We start from the raw sequence: 17,019 nt of genomic DNA, 5'->3' as shown, positions 1-17,019 counted from the left end.
AAGAGTGTTACATTATTTTAAGGTGAATTAAACATTTATAAAAAAGTAAAAGTCAGTATTAATCCTCAAATTTAATTACCAATTTATTAAAAAAGTTTAGGATTACTGCCAAAGCAATTTAAAAAAAAAAAAAATTGGGCCTCAATTAGCTTAAACCGCCAGAATAATTAAGGAAAAAAAAAAAAACAATCACTCAAATCAAGTTTATTTTCCTCATTCAGCAACGACAATCTTAAGTTATCACAAAAAACCCAATCTCTCAATTATTCAAGTTCAATTCGTGCGAATTTCATCACAAAATCGTCGACTCGATCGTCATCTGGCGTTCCATCAATTCGCGCTTCCAATCAGGTATCTTGTTATTTTTTTGGTGGATTTTTGATGTTTTTGGTTATGTAATCATTAATTTTCATGTGAATTATCACAATCTAGTTAATAGGGTTTGTTTTTTATTGGATTCTATATTATTTCAATTGAAATCTGCACCTGTTGTTATTCACGATTTCATGCAATTTTTTTTTTTTTTTTTTTTTTGTATATTAATGGATTTTCTTATTTAAACGATGTTATATACTTATATTATTGATCTTAGGTTTTACTGATTTTCCTAAAAATCATCAATTCTTAAAGAATGACGTGAAGTTGTGAATTTAACACAATTAGTTGATTCAATTCCTAAATCTAAATATATGAACTGGATGAATTCAGTCTCTGGCATTCTAGATGCTACTTTATATTAAACCTGGTATCTTGTTAATATGACTTGTATGAGAGAAAAACAAGACAATTATTGTGGACTTTGTTTAGTTTGAGATATAGCTTTGTTTGTTGTCAACCTAGCTCATTGATTGACTTTTGGTCTTGTAATGACTATTGAGTACTTTTCCTTAAGAAGCTTGTCAATGATAAACTCGGTATAGCAGATCTTAGTGGTTTTGTAATGAAAAGTTGATTGAGTTTGTTAAGTTGTCTTGGACTCTCTCTAGTATTCTCAACTTGAAGATTGGCAATAAAAATTCGGCAAACAAATTTATTTAGCATGATAGTTGATTATTCTAGTTAATTTAATTGATCCTACTTAGAACCATAATAATTTAAGTGATTTATTGAGTGGAGGAAATTAGCAGTTTCCTTATTTTGAATGTTACTCTAAAAGGTTGAGGAAATTAACATGACATTATTCCAATACTACGTATCAAATTACTCCCTTTGGAAATCAAGATATTATCAATAGTAGTTATCCATCTGTTGCTTTATTGGCTACATTATTGCTACATTATCATTGATTGTGTTCTCTTTTGTTCTTGTAGAACACATCTCCAACTCTTAATTGGTCAATGCCTCATTCAATTTTCTAGATAATAAATGAATGATTGTTTCTCAATTTTGACACAAGAAATTTTCTTAACAGCAGGTTGCTAGGTCCCTATTACTTACAGTTAAAGATCACACTCCTTCATACAATAAATTAGTTAATCTGGCCTGAAATTTGATATTGGGTGAGAAGCCCACTCTTGCTGTTTCCAAAGTCCCAACAGTACCTCCCAAGCTTAGTAAATATCTTGCTTGTATAGGAAAGCTTATGTCATGCTATCCTACTCTTTCTGTTATGTCATGCTTTATGTTCAAAGAACAGCAAACACATCATGTATTATGTCTTCCCTAGTCCCTTGTACTCTTTCATCAACCTTCAAATCGGGCAGAATTTAATCCCAAACATCTAGCACTACCACGGTTATTTCATGTTGTCCATGTTAATCAATAATGTTTATGAGTATATTTCAGTTCTCACCTCTTTCTCTCCTTGAAGTCTTCATTTTACCATAAAAAAAAAATCATGTGGTGTTAAATTTGCAGACTGTTTTATTAGTTTCTTAATTGCAGCCTGGAGTAAAATCTGCTAAATAGTCCACAAATTATTTCATACATTAATGTGAATATCTAACAAGGTCATGAATAGTGAAATAACGAGCTTTATATTTATTAGTTAACATAAGTCAGTGGTTAAATTTAATGTCGTGCTATAGAATTTACTCTTAACCTTTATTTAATTGTTAAATTTATTTGAGGTATGATATAATAGTGATAGTGTTTACATTTGGCAGTTTTGAGCTGTGTGGTATCTTTGTGCTCGGGCAGTAGGTGAGTTGTGTCGGCTTCACTGAGGCAGTTTCTACTATTGACATAGTTTTAATGAACTTTTGTCTTTGCATTGCATGATTATAGCTGATTAGACTTTAGCTCTAGCAAGATTAATTTGCCTCAGACTTTTTGCAATATTTATAAAGCTGCGTGTGAGGTAAATTAATCTTGCTAACAGTCTGAGTTTGAGTATTAGCAAGATTAATATCTACCTCAGACTATGAGCTGATCAGAGTTGAGTATAAGCTGATCCTGTGCTCAAGTGCTCAGGTGATATGCATACTCTTTTTGTGCTCTTTCAGGTGCTTTTATTAATCGTTATATGTACTGCCTGATGCAAGTGTGCTATATGTATTACCTTTTGACTCAGTCTGGCTTGGGTCAGTCAAGTAAATATGAAGTCAAGGCTGAATGTCCTGTGCTCCAAACCCAAACTTAGTGAATACTGAATCTTTACTTTGCTTGATCTGATTGTTTGAAGTCCTAGGTCCTGTAAAAATACTACGTAGTATCATCTAGGGTAAATCATTTCTCTTTATATCCAGAATAGATGATTTATTACCTATATCTTTGAAGGCAACTTCACGTGCAACAACTGTTATACTAAGCCCCAAGCTGTTTGCAATTTCAAGGACCTTTAGCTGAGCACCAATTGGATCCACTTTTGTATAGAAGGAATCAGACAAAATGAATGGAAAATTACTTATTGCATCCATGATCTCAGACAAAATGAATGGTAATTCTACTCTGAAAATCAGGACATAGTTTTTCTGGCCACTCTCTTTTGAGGTAAATCAGGAAGGTGAAATTAGCAATGTAAACTCTGAACATCAAGCTGATAATCTGTTAGGGGTCTGATACTCTGAAAATCTGTTTGTCACCAATAATGTCCATCAACTGACTGTCTTGTATGTTCTTTGTAGGAAACAATATCTAGATGGCAGAATATGAGAAACTTAGACAAAAAATTATAGAACAAAATAAAATCAGGATGGAGGATTTAGGGGTTACATCCATGGCTTATGAAATGAAACAGTCGATGAAGGGATCGAAACAAACGAAAAAAAGGAAGAAGGTGACTAAAGATACTGACGAGTATACACCTGATGAAGAGGGAGAACTGAACCACTCAAGTGAAGAGGATGAAAATGAGAGAAGGAAAACCGGTGTAAACATGAGGTCTCGTTCAAAGAAGGTGGTTTTTTTTTTTTTTTTTTGTGTCAACTTAATTTTGTGAATCATAGTTGTTAGAAAATCATGTAATATTTTGTTTAATAATGTTCATGAATACTTAATTTCAGGTTGTGGCATTGAGAGGGAAGATAACCACAAACATTAAGGACACGGCAGGTGTCTCTTTGACTAAGATGCGTCTTCAAAACACCGAGAGACAACACTTAGATCACATGGCTAGTTAATTTCAGGTTGTGGCATTGAGAGGAAAGTGATTTATTACTACGATGACAACTACAACCTATTTACATGGCTAGTTCACAGACTATTAACATGGCTAGTTCATAAGTGCATTTAGGAAGTTCACAAGCACAAGTTTTTCACAACCACAAAGATTTGGACATGACTTACAGGAAAATTACGAGAATCATATGGGTTCTTAAAGCCCTATAAAGACCAAATTGTGAAAGAAATTGTAGCAGAATTAATGAAGACGCTCGAGCAAATTGATCCTAAAGTGTTGGATACTTTGACTCGATCACTTGAAAATGTGTCATCCAATCCAGAACTTACAGATCATATTCCCATTGTACACTCTAATGAACAACATCGAAATGAGGTAATGGTTTATATATAATCTTTTAAAAAGCACTAACTCTTATTATTGCGTTATTCCATTTTTGTTCTAGTTGTTTGATATATGATGCTTTCACACATAGGATCAATTGGATCAAGATGAAGAATTAGGATGGCAATTGATGATGCTATAAGAACTTACTTTTACCGCTGTTTTGTTGTTGCTACCGCTGTGTTGCTGCTGTTTTTTGCTGTTACTGCTGTTTTTTCGCTGCTACTGTTGCTGACTCTTGCTACTTCGATTTGCTGCCACTGCTCTCTGCTACTGCTGGTTGCTGCCAACTGCTGTCTGCTATTGCTGGAAGCTGCCACTCCTGTCTGCTTTTGCTGGTTGCTGCTAAAGACTGCGGCTAGCAGCTTCTGTTACTGCTTCTGCCATTTTGCTAGCTGCGTAGCTGCTGCCATTCTACTAGCTAGCTGTGTAGCTGCTGCTATACGCTGTTACTAATGCTATTTACTGTTATCACTGACTTTTTTGAAATTTGGAAGTTTTTTGTTTTTCCTTACTTTTTCCAAGCTAGAGATCGAACTTAATTTTCTTTGTGTTTGGATTATTATATTGTTTGGCCAAACATTAAAATTGGTGTTTATGGATTTTTTTTTGTAAGAATTATGAAAGTATTTCAATCTAAATTGTTTTCTATCATATGTGTTGATTTCTATTCATATAGTTGTTGTATAAATAATTTTTTTTTATATTTAAAAAAAATAGTAAATGTTATAATTAATGTTACCTATTAATCTATAAAGTGTTACATTACTTTTAAAAAAGTGATACATAATGTCGAATAAAGTGCTACTATATATCAAAACATGATTGAAAAATGTTACCTAATAATCAACAAAGTGTTATATTAGTTCGAAAAAGTGATACATAATGTCGGATAAAGTGATACTATATGATTGAAAAATGTTACTAAAGATAAGTAAGTGTTACATAAGAAATAAAAAGTAACACTTTAAAAATGATACTAAAGATATAAAAAAGTGATACATAAGAGGTTATATAGTAACACTTTTAAAAGTGTTACCATACGTTATCCAAAGTGTTACATAAGACCTTAGGTAACACGGGCAGATGTATCACCCACTAAAGTGTTACCTATCGTCTATAATAACATTTTTACCACTTTATGTAACACTTTTTGGGTGTTACTTGAGGTTAGTTTTGTAGTAGTGATTCTAGCTTGAAACCAACCAACCCAAATGAGAACCGAACCGATTAAAAATTGAAGTTTTGAAATCGAAATCTAACTCGAACCATATATTAGTAAACCCGAAACTGAATTGATCCGAATAATGTTAAATCGTATAAGAACCGAACGCGTTAACGAACCGAAATGAAAAAAACCGAACCGAAAAAGAATCGAACCGTTTCTAACCCAAAACCGTTTGATCCGGGATAAAAATCGTCCACACCAAACCGTTAACAAACCACAACCCGTCTGCGAAAAATAAAAGGGAAAGAGAAAGCTACAAGAGCAAAAAACGATGCAAAGAAGGCAGCTGCTGCGAAAAACACCTTTGTGTCACTGTCGACCAATGAATATATCCGTTCTGCTGGGGGAATTCAATTGAGGGATCTTGATGGTTCCATAGCATATTTTACTTTTCTAGGTACAGGACCATCTTTTGATGTGACAACTAATTTAAGTTTCAGGACTCCTATGTTGTGATTGCAGAAAACATTTGTCAAATCTGATGTTTATTTTGTACCACCTATAACAAAGTTTGGGAGAAAATGTACCACTGGGTTGTGATTTTCAGTAGTACAATTCAGAACCCGAATATAGCCCATTAGGAAATGAAGTGGTACAAATTATGACTTTATTTCAATTCAAAGTTATTGTTTTCCAAACCCAAAATTATTCAATAAATTCATATTTTAATGATCTTATTATAACCAATATTTTCTCATAATATTACTAAAACTAATAAGCGTTTAATATTATGTCTTTTGTTAATTGTGCATTCCCAAAAAAAACAAAAAAACAAATGATGGCGTTACATGGATAAGGAATTTTCCAAGTTGTATTGGATGTTGTGCATCCAGTAGTGGTACAAAAGTGTATCAAAACAGCAGTGGTACAAAAGTGTATCATAAACCTAACAGGAAGGGTACCACTGGTTAGGCTTAGGGTACCACTACTTGAAAAGATTACCAATGAGAAATGGGATGATGTGTAACCTTGTGTTTAACTTTTTGAAAATATAACCAAATTGGATTTTTAACCATATGTTACTATTAACTTATTGACGGTGTGTTGTGTATTTCATTATAACTTAGTCCCTGCGCTTTGTATTAGAAAGATGATATAAGTCTGTGTATAAATATGTGAGATTCATAACCCTTGTTAGGAATAAGTCTTTGGTTTATAGATTAATGAACACGTAATACCAATATTTCATAGGACCATTAACTTTGTAACATCAATTTCACATTTGACTTCAATGTGATATATATAAACAAAAACTAATCGAAACACATAATTATGTAATTTCCCTAGACCTTCCCCTATGTCTACCTCTTTGTGTAATTGTACTATTTGCAGTATTTGTGGCACAAATAATTGGTAGGAAAACACCTTTGCGTTAGTAATGGTACAAATTAGTTGGTCAAAAGTACCACTACATGAATAATGGTACTGTAATTGTACCATTGTATCATTAACAGACTCGAAAAAATTGTACCATTGTACCATAATGGTATATGTAGTGGTTTATATTGCTAATAGAAAAGGTTCCATTGTGTTGGGTTAGGGTACCATTGAAATACCCTACTGTCCTTATTTAATACCAAGTGTTAGTCACTTATGTGTATGTACCTAATACAAGATATTTGATGTCTTCAAATTGTTTTTGTTGCAAATTCATATTACTGTTTACATATCGTTATGTAATACGAACTTTGTGTTACTGGTGATTGTACAAAATAGAAGCTACTAATTTGCTTAAAGTGTTTTAGACATGCAAACGTGTTACTATCTATGTATCCTTATGTAATACTATGTATTAGTTGATTTAGGTTGTTCCCCTATTAGTGTTTTTGTGTTTTGGGTTATGAATTCAATAAATAACTACTACTTAGGTGGTAACTTTAACTTTTATCCTACTTCATTCCATAAACATCATTTGTGCATAAAACAACCACTTATCCTATCTAAAAGCAAGGGGATCCTTATCCTAATTAAGGATTTTTCCTTCCAAATCCCAGAAAATCAGAGAGATTAAAGGGTATATTTAAAACCCCTAAACATAGGAGAAGAAAAAAGCACGGAGGGAAGCAGCGAAACAGAGTACAGTGTAGGAGGAAGATGAGTTCATCTTGATTGGGAGTTTAATTCTTCCTTATTCTTTTTAATTGTTAAACTTTGATTAATTATTATGTCAAGTATTAATTTGTCAGTGTTATACAATTGGGTTGAATTGATTTTCATGGCTTGCTAGATTTCTTTGTTCTAGGTTAAAGGTGTAGTCTTTTATTAATTTATCAATGGATTGAAGTATTTTGTTTGGGTTTGATTTACATTATTGCAAATTGATAATCTTGATTTTAATTCGTATAGTTTATCTGGCCAATTGATTGTACGTTTAAGGTATTAAATTATTAGCGGGAGTGAAAGTTTAATATTAGTTCGTGGGATTATCAACGTCAAGTAGAATAATTTTAGGAATAGTTATTCACTTGAGGTGGTCTTTTATATGAAATCATGTTCTTAATGAGTTTATGTTAATTGTTATGATCACGGAAGTAGACATAAGATTGATATAGACATACGTATTCTACCTTGGGAGAGGAGAATATATACAATAGGAATTTCGATCATTGCAATATGTTATTTCAACCCTACATTTAGTTTATATTCATTGGTAGAAAAGTAAAAGGTGAACCCAAAACCTAGAACTCCTTCTCATATTTGATTACTATTCCGTCTATATATTTAGTTTTTTAGTTTTTAGTAGTAGTATTTTAATTTTAATCTAACCATATTTTTATCGTCTAAATAATATTATAGTTTCTTAATTTGGTATTTGATTAGACCTCCTTGAGGATACGATACCTTGCTCACCCTATATTTACAGTAATTGACCCGTCCACTTGCGGTAGATTTAGGTTCGATAAGTAACCATAGATGAGTTGATGGTATGATAATAACAAGGGTACCACTGAATAGGTTATGGAATATTTGATCATATGAAGGGTAAAACGGTGGAGCTAGATAGAGTGGTATTTGTCAATTTGTAGTATCTGCGATAATAGTGGTGTAATATTATGCAGTGAAAATCCCGCTATTACCTAGAGGTGGTACATTTTGGTAATACAAAGGGTTCCATGGTGTTGGGTTAGGGTACCATTGCAATTCCCTAGTTAATAAAACTGTGTATGTTTCCTTATTTAATACATAGTTGTTAGATCATTTGCTAAATATAGGGTACCAATATGTTTAAAGTGTTTTTGTATGCACATAAATACTATCTACCTATACTTAATTAATACTATCTCCATGTTCAAGCTGAATTCGAAGAGGCCGTATTATAAATGCCGCCAATGCGGGTTTTGGGAATGGGATGTTGACTCAGACCTTGTGAAGAATGGACCACCGTACAACATCGGTGGAGTAGTTCATAGGGTTGAGGCGTTAGAGCATCAAAACGTGAACATCGTGAAATTTGGCCTCACAATTTTAATTTTAGCCATCTTGTTGTATTTCAAATGTTAATTAGTTCATGGTCCGCCTTGTTGTTAGTGTATCCGGTTGTTGTGGGGGGGGGGGGGGGCGCGAATTACTATTAGAAATTGTAGCAATTTTTGTAACCAGTGTAATTTATGCTACGGTTCAATTAAAAGACCAATTTCGTGTCCTTATAAATCTTATAATTATGGATTACTAGATTATATAAACTATCTACACCCAGTGGTACTTAACAAAGACTACAATGTACCACTAATACACCAGTACTACTAAAAACTGGATACAACATACGATTATGGTTCAAACCACATTTAATTCAAGGGTAAAGTAAGAATCCAATGGGAGTTTTTTTGCTCAACTGTGCAGGTGAAATAGTACAAATTAATCCCATTGGGATGATTTTTTGCTTCTATAGACAAGACAAGTCTTTAGCCTACTTTTTCACACCTATGGGGGGTAGGTACCCTAAACTGCAATGGATCCAGTTATTGATCGTGGTAACTCGGTAAAACACTCCAAAAATTGTTCAAAATTACATTTTCCCTCCTTTTCCTTTGACTATCTCCCTCAAACAATAAGATTGTAGAGTCCCCCTCCTAGATTTCAACTCCCTCAAAGAAATATCCCCCCCAAATCCGAACAATGGCTGCAAAGAAAACAAACTCCATGTTCCAACTAACCCAACCTTCAACCTCTATTCAGCTCATTTTACCTCGCCCAGAATAACCCTTATTGTACTTTAAAAAAAATGAAAGGGATACAAATGAAATTAACATAAACTTGGTGAAGTACTTTAGGAGCAACTACCAAATGTTGCCCGAGGGTGCACAAGGCCCTCCTTTGTCGATTAGTTTACAACTCTTGTTTCGGGGTTTTCTGATGTCCTGCGGGAGAGTTACAATTCCGAGACTGGAACCGGACGCCTGTACCTGCAAAATAACGGAGACTCCTGAGAGCTCCGCCTCCAACGGTCAAGTTAGTACCTGATTAAGGAGTAATTAATACGGAAATTAAAGTAATAAGGTCTCTCTAGGTGAGAGTGTTTAATGTAGGTAATCTGCTTTGTTAGCGAGATCAGCCGGTTATTAGTGTGTTTTGACTTCTCTAGGTGAGATTAATTGCTTGATCCCCTTTAATGAGGATTAATTAAGTATTTATAGTCTTGAGAAGCGTGCCACTCTCTAGGTTTAGGGTAAACCTAGGGCTGACCGGGCCTCTAAACAGGATTGGGCCTTGTTGGCCGGTTTTCCCATTTGGCATGGGTGGACACGTGGCGTGTCTCAATTGGTCCGTAGAGGACGTATCTGTGATTGACACGTGGCAGGCTCCTATTGGCCTACGTGAAGGACACGTGGCGGAACCTGGTTGGTCCACTTGTCAAACGGTGATTGGTGGATAAAAATCCCCTAATCATTTGCCCCTCACAGGTGGCACGTGACTGGTCACGTGTCACCTGTGACAGGTGTCGCACGGTGACAGGCGACGGCCTGCTACAGGTGTCACCTTGCAAATGGCCGAGAGATTTTCCCGCCCAAATTTTGAATTTGGAAGCGACCCTTCGCCTTCTCACTTTGCCTATATAAGGAAGTGCTGACTTCGGTCATTTTCACATTTGAGAACTTTGCGAGAACATTCGGACCCCTGAACTTGCTCTGACATTTCGGACCTTTTCTGCCTACCGCCTGTTCTGACAAGCCGACTGCACAGGATTTTCAGAACTTCATCAACCGTCACTCGTTCAGGTAACTCAGTTCTCTTACTCTTAATTTTCTTTTTATTTTTTGAAATGGCACCACGGAAGCACACGACACGACCTAAGTTAGTGATCAGCCGGTCACCGGGGACGGCTGAATCTAGGACTAGGAGTGCCGCCTGCCCTTTTCTGGACCCATCTTTGCCCTTTATACAAAGTCCGACTGTATCTGTGTCTATGCAGAACGTGATGGCCAGAACAAAAAAGACTGCTATGATCTCAAACTCGGACGGCTCCTCCCAAAGGGTGCTCATTAGTGAAACATCTGACCAGGCGCCAGATGTAGAAGTGAAACGAGGCGGCTGCCAAGCCGACAGTTCTGAGGGAGGGGTCAAGGTGGTCCCTTCCCATTTCACCGTTGATATGTCTAATTTTCCTCCTGCTCCTTCTAAGGGAGAGGAGGCGGGCCCCTCTGGGAGAGGGGAGGAGTCGTCCTCTTCGGACTCGTCAGAGGACGAGTCCGAGTCTAGCTCTTCTGGCCACGCTTCTCCAGGCTCAGAAGAAAGAAACAGCCGCCTACAAGAGGCGAGGCTTTCTCATGCAGTTGAGAAGGGGGGCAATTGGGCGGAGCCGTCCGCCTCTTACAGAGAGGAAAACACCCCCTACTACTGCACGGTACCCCGGGGCCGGATCGCAGCCATGCAAGACAAAGTGGAGAGCTTTATAGCTAACCACAGAATGGGCCCCGAATTTTTACTGTTCGTGCCGGATCCAGAAGACACTGTCGTCTGGCCGGCTGGTACCAGCTATGATGACGGCTGCTTTGGCTGCTATGTGGCGGCCATCAAAGCTGGACTGCGCTTCCCATTACATCCGGCTGTTCAGCGGATTTTAGATGGGTATGATTTGGGGTTATGGCAGTTAGCCCCCAACTCTTGGGTAAACGTACTCGGCTATGTGGCCGGGTGCGAAATGTATGGGGTGGAGCCAAGCTTTGAGGCTTTCGCCCACATGAACTATCTCAGCCGGACCCCTAAGTCGGGAGGTACCGGCTGGTATCAATTAACAAGCCATAGGGGCTACCTCATGACGAGAGGTAAGGCGAACAAATGGAAGGATTGGCGGAACACCTTCCTTATCATCGAGGGTTCAGACACGGAGCTGAACAAACGCTTAAACAAGTGGAATAGGGATCCGCCTCTTCTCGCAGGCGGCCGCAGCATGCCGCCTGTTCCCCCAAAGGCTAAAAAAGAGATCCTAGACAAAGGACTCTTCAAAGTAGAGACTAGGGTGAACTCTACTTCAGGGGTACGAGAGCAAGTATCCCTAAACTGCGTCCCGAGCTTCAAGTGGCTCTATGACGAGTACTTTTTGGCCGCCTGTGGCCTCAGCAGTCGGTGCTCTAGAGGTAGCCGGCCTGACAAATACTCTGTTTTTTCACGCCTTGTTTACTTGGGATCTTTACTAACTTTGCTGTTTATTTTTTGCAGCTGACGCCATGAGTAAAATAACAGCATCCAAGACTGCGGCGGCCATGTTGCGGGCCTCTCTCATGCAACAGTCTTGTACCGACTCCCCCAACAAGGGGGCACCCTTGGTAGGCTTCGAAACTCTTCCTCTTTTAGGAGTTGTCTTATGCATATACTAACTCTTTTTTTTTTTTTTTTTTTTTTTTTTTTTTTTTTTTTTCAGTCGGGCACTCCAAGAGCTTCTTCCTCGCAACAGCCGGACCCCAAGGCCCGGAGAACGACTGTTGCAAGCTCTCCTGGGTCTTCCAGGAAAACAGTGGCGGCTGAGAAGCAGCCGACCACTTCTTCTAAAACTCCGGCGGGGCCGCCTAGAAGTATGGACAATTACTTGTAAAAACTTTTACACTTGCTTCCTTCTTGACTAGGTCTAACTTGCTTTTTTACGCTTGATGCAGCCGGCCTCAGGGGCCTGACTTGGTAGAGGTAGCCAAGTCCATGATCAAAGTAGTTCCTCCATCTGAAAGGGAGGCGGTCAGGGGTGTCGGAACCCTTGACCTTGATGGGATTGCAGGGGTCCTTGCTGAGGTATACTTTTTGAGTATTTGAATTCCAGGACGCCTGTTATCTTTTTTGTTTGGAAACTGACGCCTGTTTTTTTTTTGTACTTAGGCCCTGCTCCGAGTTAACGGCCTTCGCAAGCCGCTTGATCGGAAGAACAAAGAGGTAAAGGCTGCAAAAGCTATGGCCGCCTCTGACTGTGATAAGGCAATGTTTCAAATTGCCCAAAATGAAGTACTGACCATTGATATTCTTTATTATCAGGCGCAGGCTACCGCCGCTGTTCGGGCTCAGTTAGAGGCGGTCCAGAAGAAGAATGACGAGCTGGAGGCGACCATCACAAATCTTAAGGCCGAGCTGAAACCTCTTCGTCAAAAAATGTACTCTTACGAAGCCATGGAGAAATCCTTGGCCAGCGTAAAAGAACGCCTGGTGAGCCAAGAGAAGAGTCTTACCCAAGAGCTCTCGGAAAAGGCCGAGCAAGAGAAGAAAGAGCTCGTCCGGGAGATGATGGAAGACTCCGCTCAAATCCAGCGCATGACCTGGGGCCGCCTGTTCCCCAATGCCGACTTTGCCTCTTGGGAAAGAACGTACCGCCAGTGTTCGGAAACATATAATCAAGAGATCCTGGCGGCTGCTGAAGAAGAGGCGTTGGGAGAAGCGGAGGAGGAGGAGGAGCCGGTTGTGGCGCTTGTGCCACTTGGGGATAAGGCATCAAAAGAGGATGCAGCTGAAGCCGAGTCCAGCAAGAAGAGTGCTGACCAGGCGGCAGCTGCTAATACTGAGCCGCCCCCTTCTTAAGCTTAATGTATTTTTTCCACGGCCTGCGTGCCGTTTGCTTTGTATTTACCCGGCCAGGGGGCCGGGGCTTTGAATATTTTGCTGGTCTTTAATGACCGGCTTATTTTTAATGAATTTTTGTTTTGTTTTAAATTTGTCCAAGTATTCCATATCTAATATCCCATTGTTTACTAGACCGACTGTTGTACATGGCCGAACGTTGCAGACAGGTACGGATAGTTAGTACGCCGCCTATGCCCCTGGACGACTGGTTGTCTGTTTCCAGGATAGACGATCAGTCGGCCATTTATTCAATCGGTATTCGAACTATTTAGGCAGGCGTGCCTGTCTTTTTGTAATTTTAACCAAGTAGGAAAGTGGTCTGACCAAGTAAATAGAGTATTACCTAGTCGCCAAGGAATTGGCGGGTACCGGTTGTTTCCCTTTATTGCCAATGTTGTTGGCTTTTAACTCATAATTTGTTAACCTAGCAAGAGTAGTGGTTGAGAGCCCCTGTTTGTTAAAAACAGGCGGACGACTCATACCTTTTAGGCTCCATACTAAGTTTGAGTGACTATTAAGTTAACATAGGAGTTACTTAGTCTTCGTCACAATCTAGATTGAGTAGTAGAGGTACCAGGCGGCGGAGGCCGGCTGATCCTCTTGATTTGCCAATGTTTGTTGGCTATCAACTCAATAGGTTACCTAGTAGGAATATGGGTTTGAGTGCCCTTGTTTGTTAAAAACAGGCGGACGACTCAAACCTTTTAGGTTCCATACCAAATTTGAGGGAGTGACTATGAGTTAACGTTGGAGTTACTCAGTCGCCGTCACTTTTGTTTGAGAAGTAGAGGTACCAGGCGGCGTAGGCCGGCTAGACCCCTTGATTCGCCAATGTTTGTTGGCTATTAACTCAATAGGTACCCCCTGCATTTATCCCAAGTAATACAGGCGGTCATCTGACTCAGATGTCAACTGCTACCACTGGTTTGGTTAGTGATAGAGTTATCCTTGTCTCAAAAACGGCTACGTGGTTGCCCTTGGGGACAGTCGTATAGGTACCGTGTAATTAGTTTATAGAACAATGTTCCACCCAAAAGGGAGCTGCTCTCTGCGACGAATTTCATCCGGAGGGATGCCGTCGGACGCCTGCTATGATGTTGGGACAGGTCGTATTAGTTTTGTAGATTTGATCAGTTGGCTTGGCGCCTGGTCTGATCATTCGGCCTGTGGCCTTGGTAAGTTCTTGGTGAACGTAGGTGCTAAGTAAAAGAAGGGTAGCCGCCTGTTAGGCACAGGGTCGGCCAGGCCCTAATCTTTTTAGCTAAGTATTAGGGGGGTGGCTATGTGCTTGGAACCAGTCGGCCATCTTCTTATGGAGAGTAGCCGACTATATGCCCAGACGACATGCCCCTATTGTGAGTGAAATACTCAATGGAGAGTAGCCGACTATAAAGGTACAGACGGCATGCCCCTCTGAAGATAGTGTAAAACTCAATGGAGAGTAGCCGACTGTAAAGGTACAGACGGCATGCCCCTCTGAAGATAGTGTAAAACTCAATAGAGAGTAGCCGACTGTAAAGGTACAGACGGCATGCCCCTCGTAATACAAAATTGAATAGTAAGTGCAAACTTTTATTAAGTAGCTCTTTACTTTACATCATTCAAAAGAAATATTTTTTAAGATTATCTACATTCCAAGTTCGAGGCAACGGTTGTCCGTCTGGTGTTTCCAGACGGTAGGTACCGTCCCTGACTTCCTCATAGATTCGGTAGGGTCCTTCCCAGTTGGGAGTTAGTTTGCCAGACTCATTAGGCCTACCAACTGCTTCCATTTTTCTAAGTACAAAGTCCCCTACTTTGAGTGGACGCCTGTGTACTTTTTTGTTGTATGATCTAGTCATTCTCAGGCGATAGATCTCATGGCGCAAGACAACATTGCCCCTCTTTTCAGGAAGTGAGTCTAATGCCAGGCGCATGGCTTCCCAGTTTGCCTCTTCGTCATATAGCATTACCCGAAGAGTCGGCTCGTAGTGTTCTATTGGAAGAACAGCTTCCGCACCGTAAGTTAGGAGGAATGGAGTTTCTCCAGTCGCCCCTTTTTCAGTCGTCCTAATGGCCCAGAGAACATGTGGTAGTTCATCCGCCCATAGGCCGCCTGCTCGTTCAATCTTTTTCTTGAGACCGTCTGAGATGATTTTATTAAAGGCTTCTACCTGGCCGTTTGCTTGTGGACGGCCGACAGATGCAAAGTAGTTTGCAATTCCTTGGTCACCCAACCAGCTTTTGAGAACAGGCGTCTCAAATTGGGGACCATTATCAAAAACCATAGACATGGGAACCCCGAACCGAGTGATGACATTTTTCCAAATGAATGAAATTACATCTTTCGTCTTGATTCCCTTTACCGCCTCCGCCTCTACCCATTTAGTGAAGTAGTCAACGGCAACAAGTATGTACCTTCTGCCGCCTGGAGCAGGCGTATATGGACCAAGAATGTCCATGCCCCACTTAGCAAACGGTAGTGGGCTGTGAATGGTAGTGAGGTCAGTAGCCGGACGGTGAATTAGTTTGCCAAAGCTTTGGCACTTGTCACATTTTTTCACCATCTCCATTGCATCTGCTTCCAAAGTAGGCCAAAAGTAGCCCTGCCGCCTTGCCCTTTGAGCAAGTGTCCTACCACCTATATGAGAAGCACAGTAACCAGAGTGAAGATCATCTAGTATCTCTCGTCCCTTTTCTGGAGTAACACACTTTAAGAAGGGTTGAAGGTACCCCCTCTTGTGAAGTTCTCCTTTTATTATTTCAAAACTGGTGGCTCGTTTTTTCAGTGCTGCCGCTTGTTGATGATCATCCGGCAGTGTACCGTTTGTCAGATATGCCCTGATTGAATCCATCCAGGTTGAGCTTCTGTCTAGGATTCCAATAGGGTTTTCCTCGATGCTTCTCTTCTCCATTACTTCCCAAAAAACAGTTCGAGGAGTATCAGAGGAGGCGGATGATGCTAATTTTGACAGTGCATCCGCCTGGTTGTTTTCTGATCTCGGCACTTGGATCAGATGGAAATCCTCAAGGGAGCCGACTGCTTGTCGGACCGCCTGTAAATACTTGATCATGGCCGGATGGGTTGCTTCGTATTCGCCATTGTACTGACTCACTATCAATTGTGAATCGGAACAGGCGTCTATTTTTCTTGCCCCTGCCGCCTTGCACATGCGGATCCCGGCTAGTAAAGCTTCATATTCTGCCTCATTGTTTGAAGCCTGAAAACTGAAGCGTAGAGCATACTCGAACCTGTCGCCCTCTGGCGACTGACATATGACGCCTCCTCCACAACCATTTGAAGTAGAGCTTCCGTCCACATATACCTTCCATACTTGGTCTGGAACTTGAGAGTCAGGAGGACGAGTCATCTCTACAATAAAGTCAGCAAAGGCTTGCCCCTTCACTGCTTTTCTAGGCTCGAAAGTAACTTCGAGGCTCTGTATTTCTATGGCCCATTTGATCATTCGGCCTGACGACTCCATGATGGTCAGCGGCCGCTTGATAGGTTGGTCTGTATACACGACGACTGTATGTGCCAAAAAGTAGGGCTTCAATTTTTTAACAGCCATGAAGAGTGCAAGACCAAATTTCTCCACTAGGGGATACCTCAACTCGGCATTTTTCAGTACGTGACTGACAAAGTAGACCGGGAGCTGACAGCCGTCCCTTTCAGCGAGGAGAACAGCGCTTAACGCATGATCAGCGACGGCCAGGTACATGTAGAGAACCTCTTTGGGCAAAGGGCTGACCAGCCTCGGCAAGGAATGCAAGTGAACTTTTAATTTCTGGAAGGCGGCCTCAGCATCCGGCCCCCATTCAAACCTTGCCT

The 17,019-nt window shown here is 40.0% G+C and overlaps 1 long non-coding RNA gene across 3 annotated transcripts; it reads left to right on the top strand.

Annotated features, from left to right (window-relative positions):
- The first annotated feature begins 20 nt into the window (after positions 1-20).
- LOC110711941 lies at positions 21-4,601 on the top strand. 3 transcript variants are annotated; one of them, XR_002509460.1, is made up of 5 exons: positions 21-351; positions 2,719-2,878; positions 3,066-3,337; positions 3,444-3,934; positions 4,035-4,601. It is a non-coding gene; the product is annotated as an uncharacterized LOC110711941 (long non-coding RNA). The 3 variants fall into 3 exon arrangements; XR_002509461.1 differs by lacking the exon at positions 2,719-2,878 and adding an exon at positions 2,106-2,142 and having other exon boundaries at positions 26-351; XR_002509459.1 differs by lacking the exon at positions 2,719-2,878 and having other exon boundaries at positions 31-351; positions 4,035-4,600.
- Positions 4,602-17,019: the final 12,418 nt, after the last annotated feature.

Source organism: Chenopodium quinoa, unplaced genomic scaffold, assembly GCF_001683475.1.
Source record: "Chenopodium quinoa cultivar QQ74 unplaced genomic scaffold, ASM168347v1, whole genome shotgun sequence".
In the NCBI taxonomy this organism is placed as follows: Eukaryota; Viridiplantae; Streptophyta; class Magnoliopsida; order Caryophyllales; family Amaranthaceae; genus Chenopodium; species Chenopodium quinoa.
Note: the sequence above shows the minus strand (reverse complement) of the source record. Positions and strands in the feature narration are given on the sequence as shown.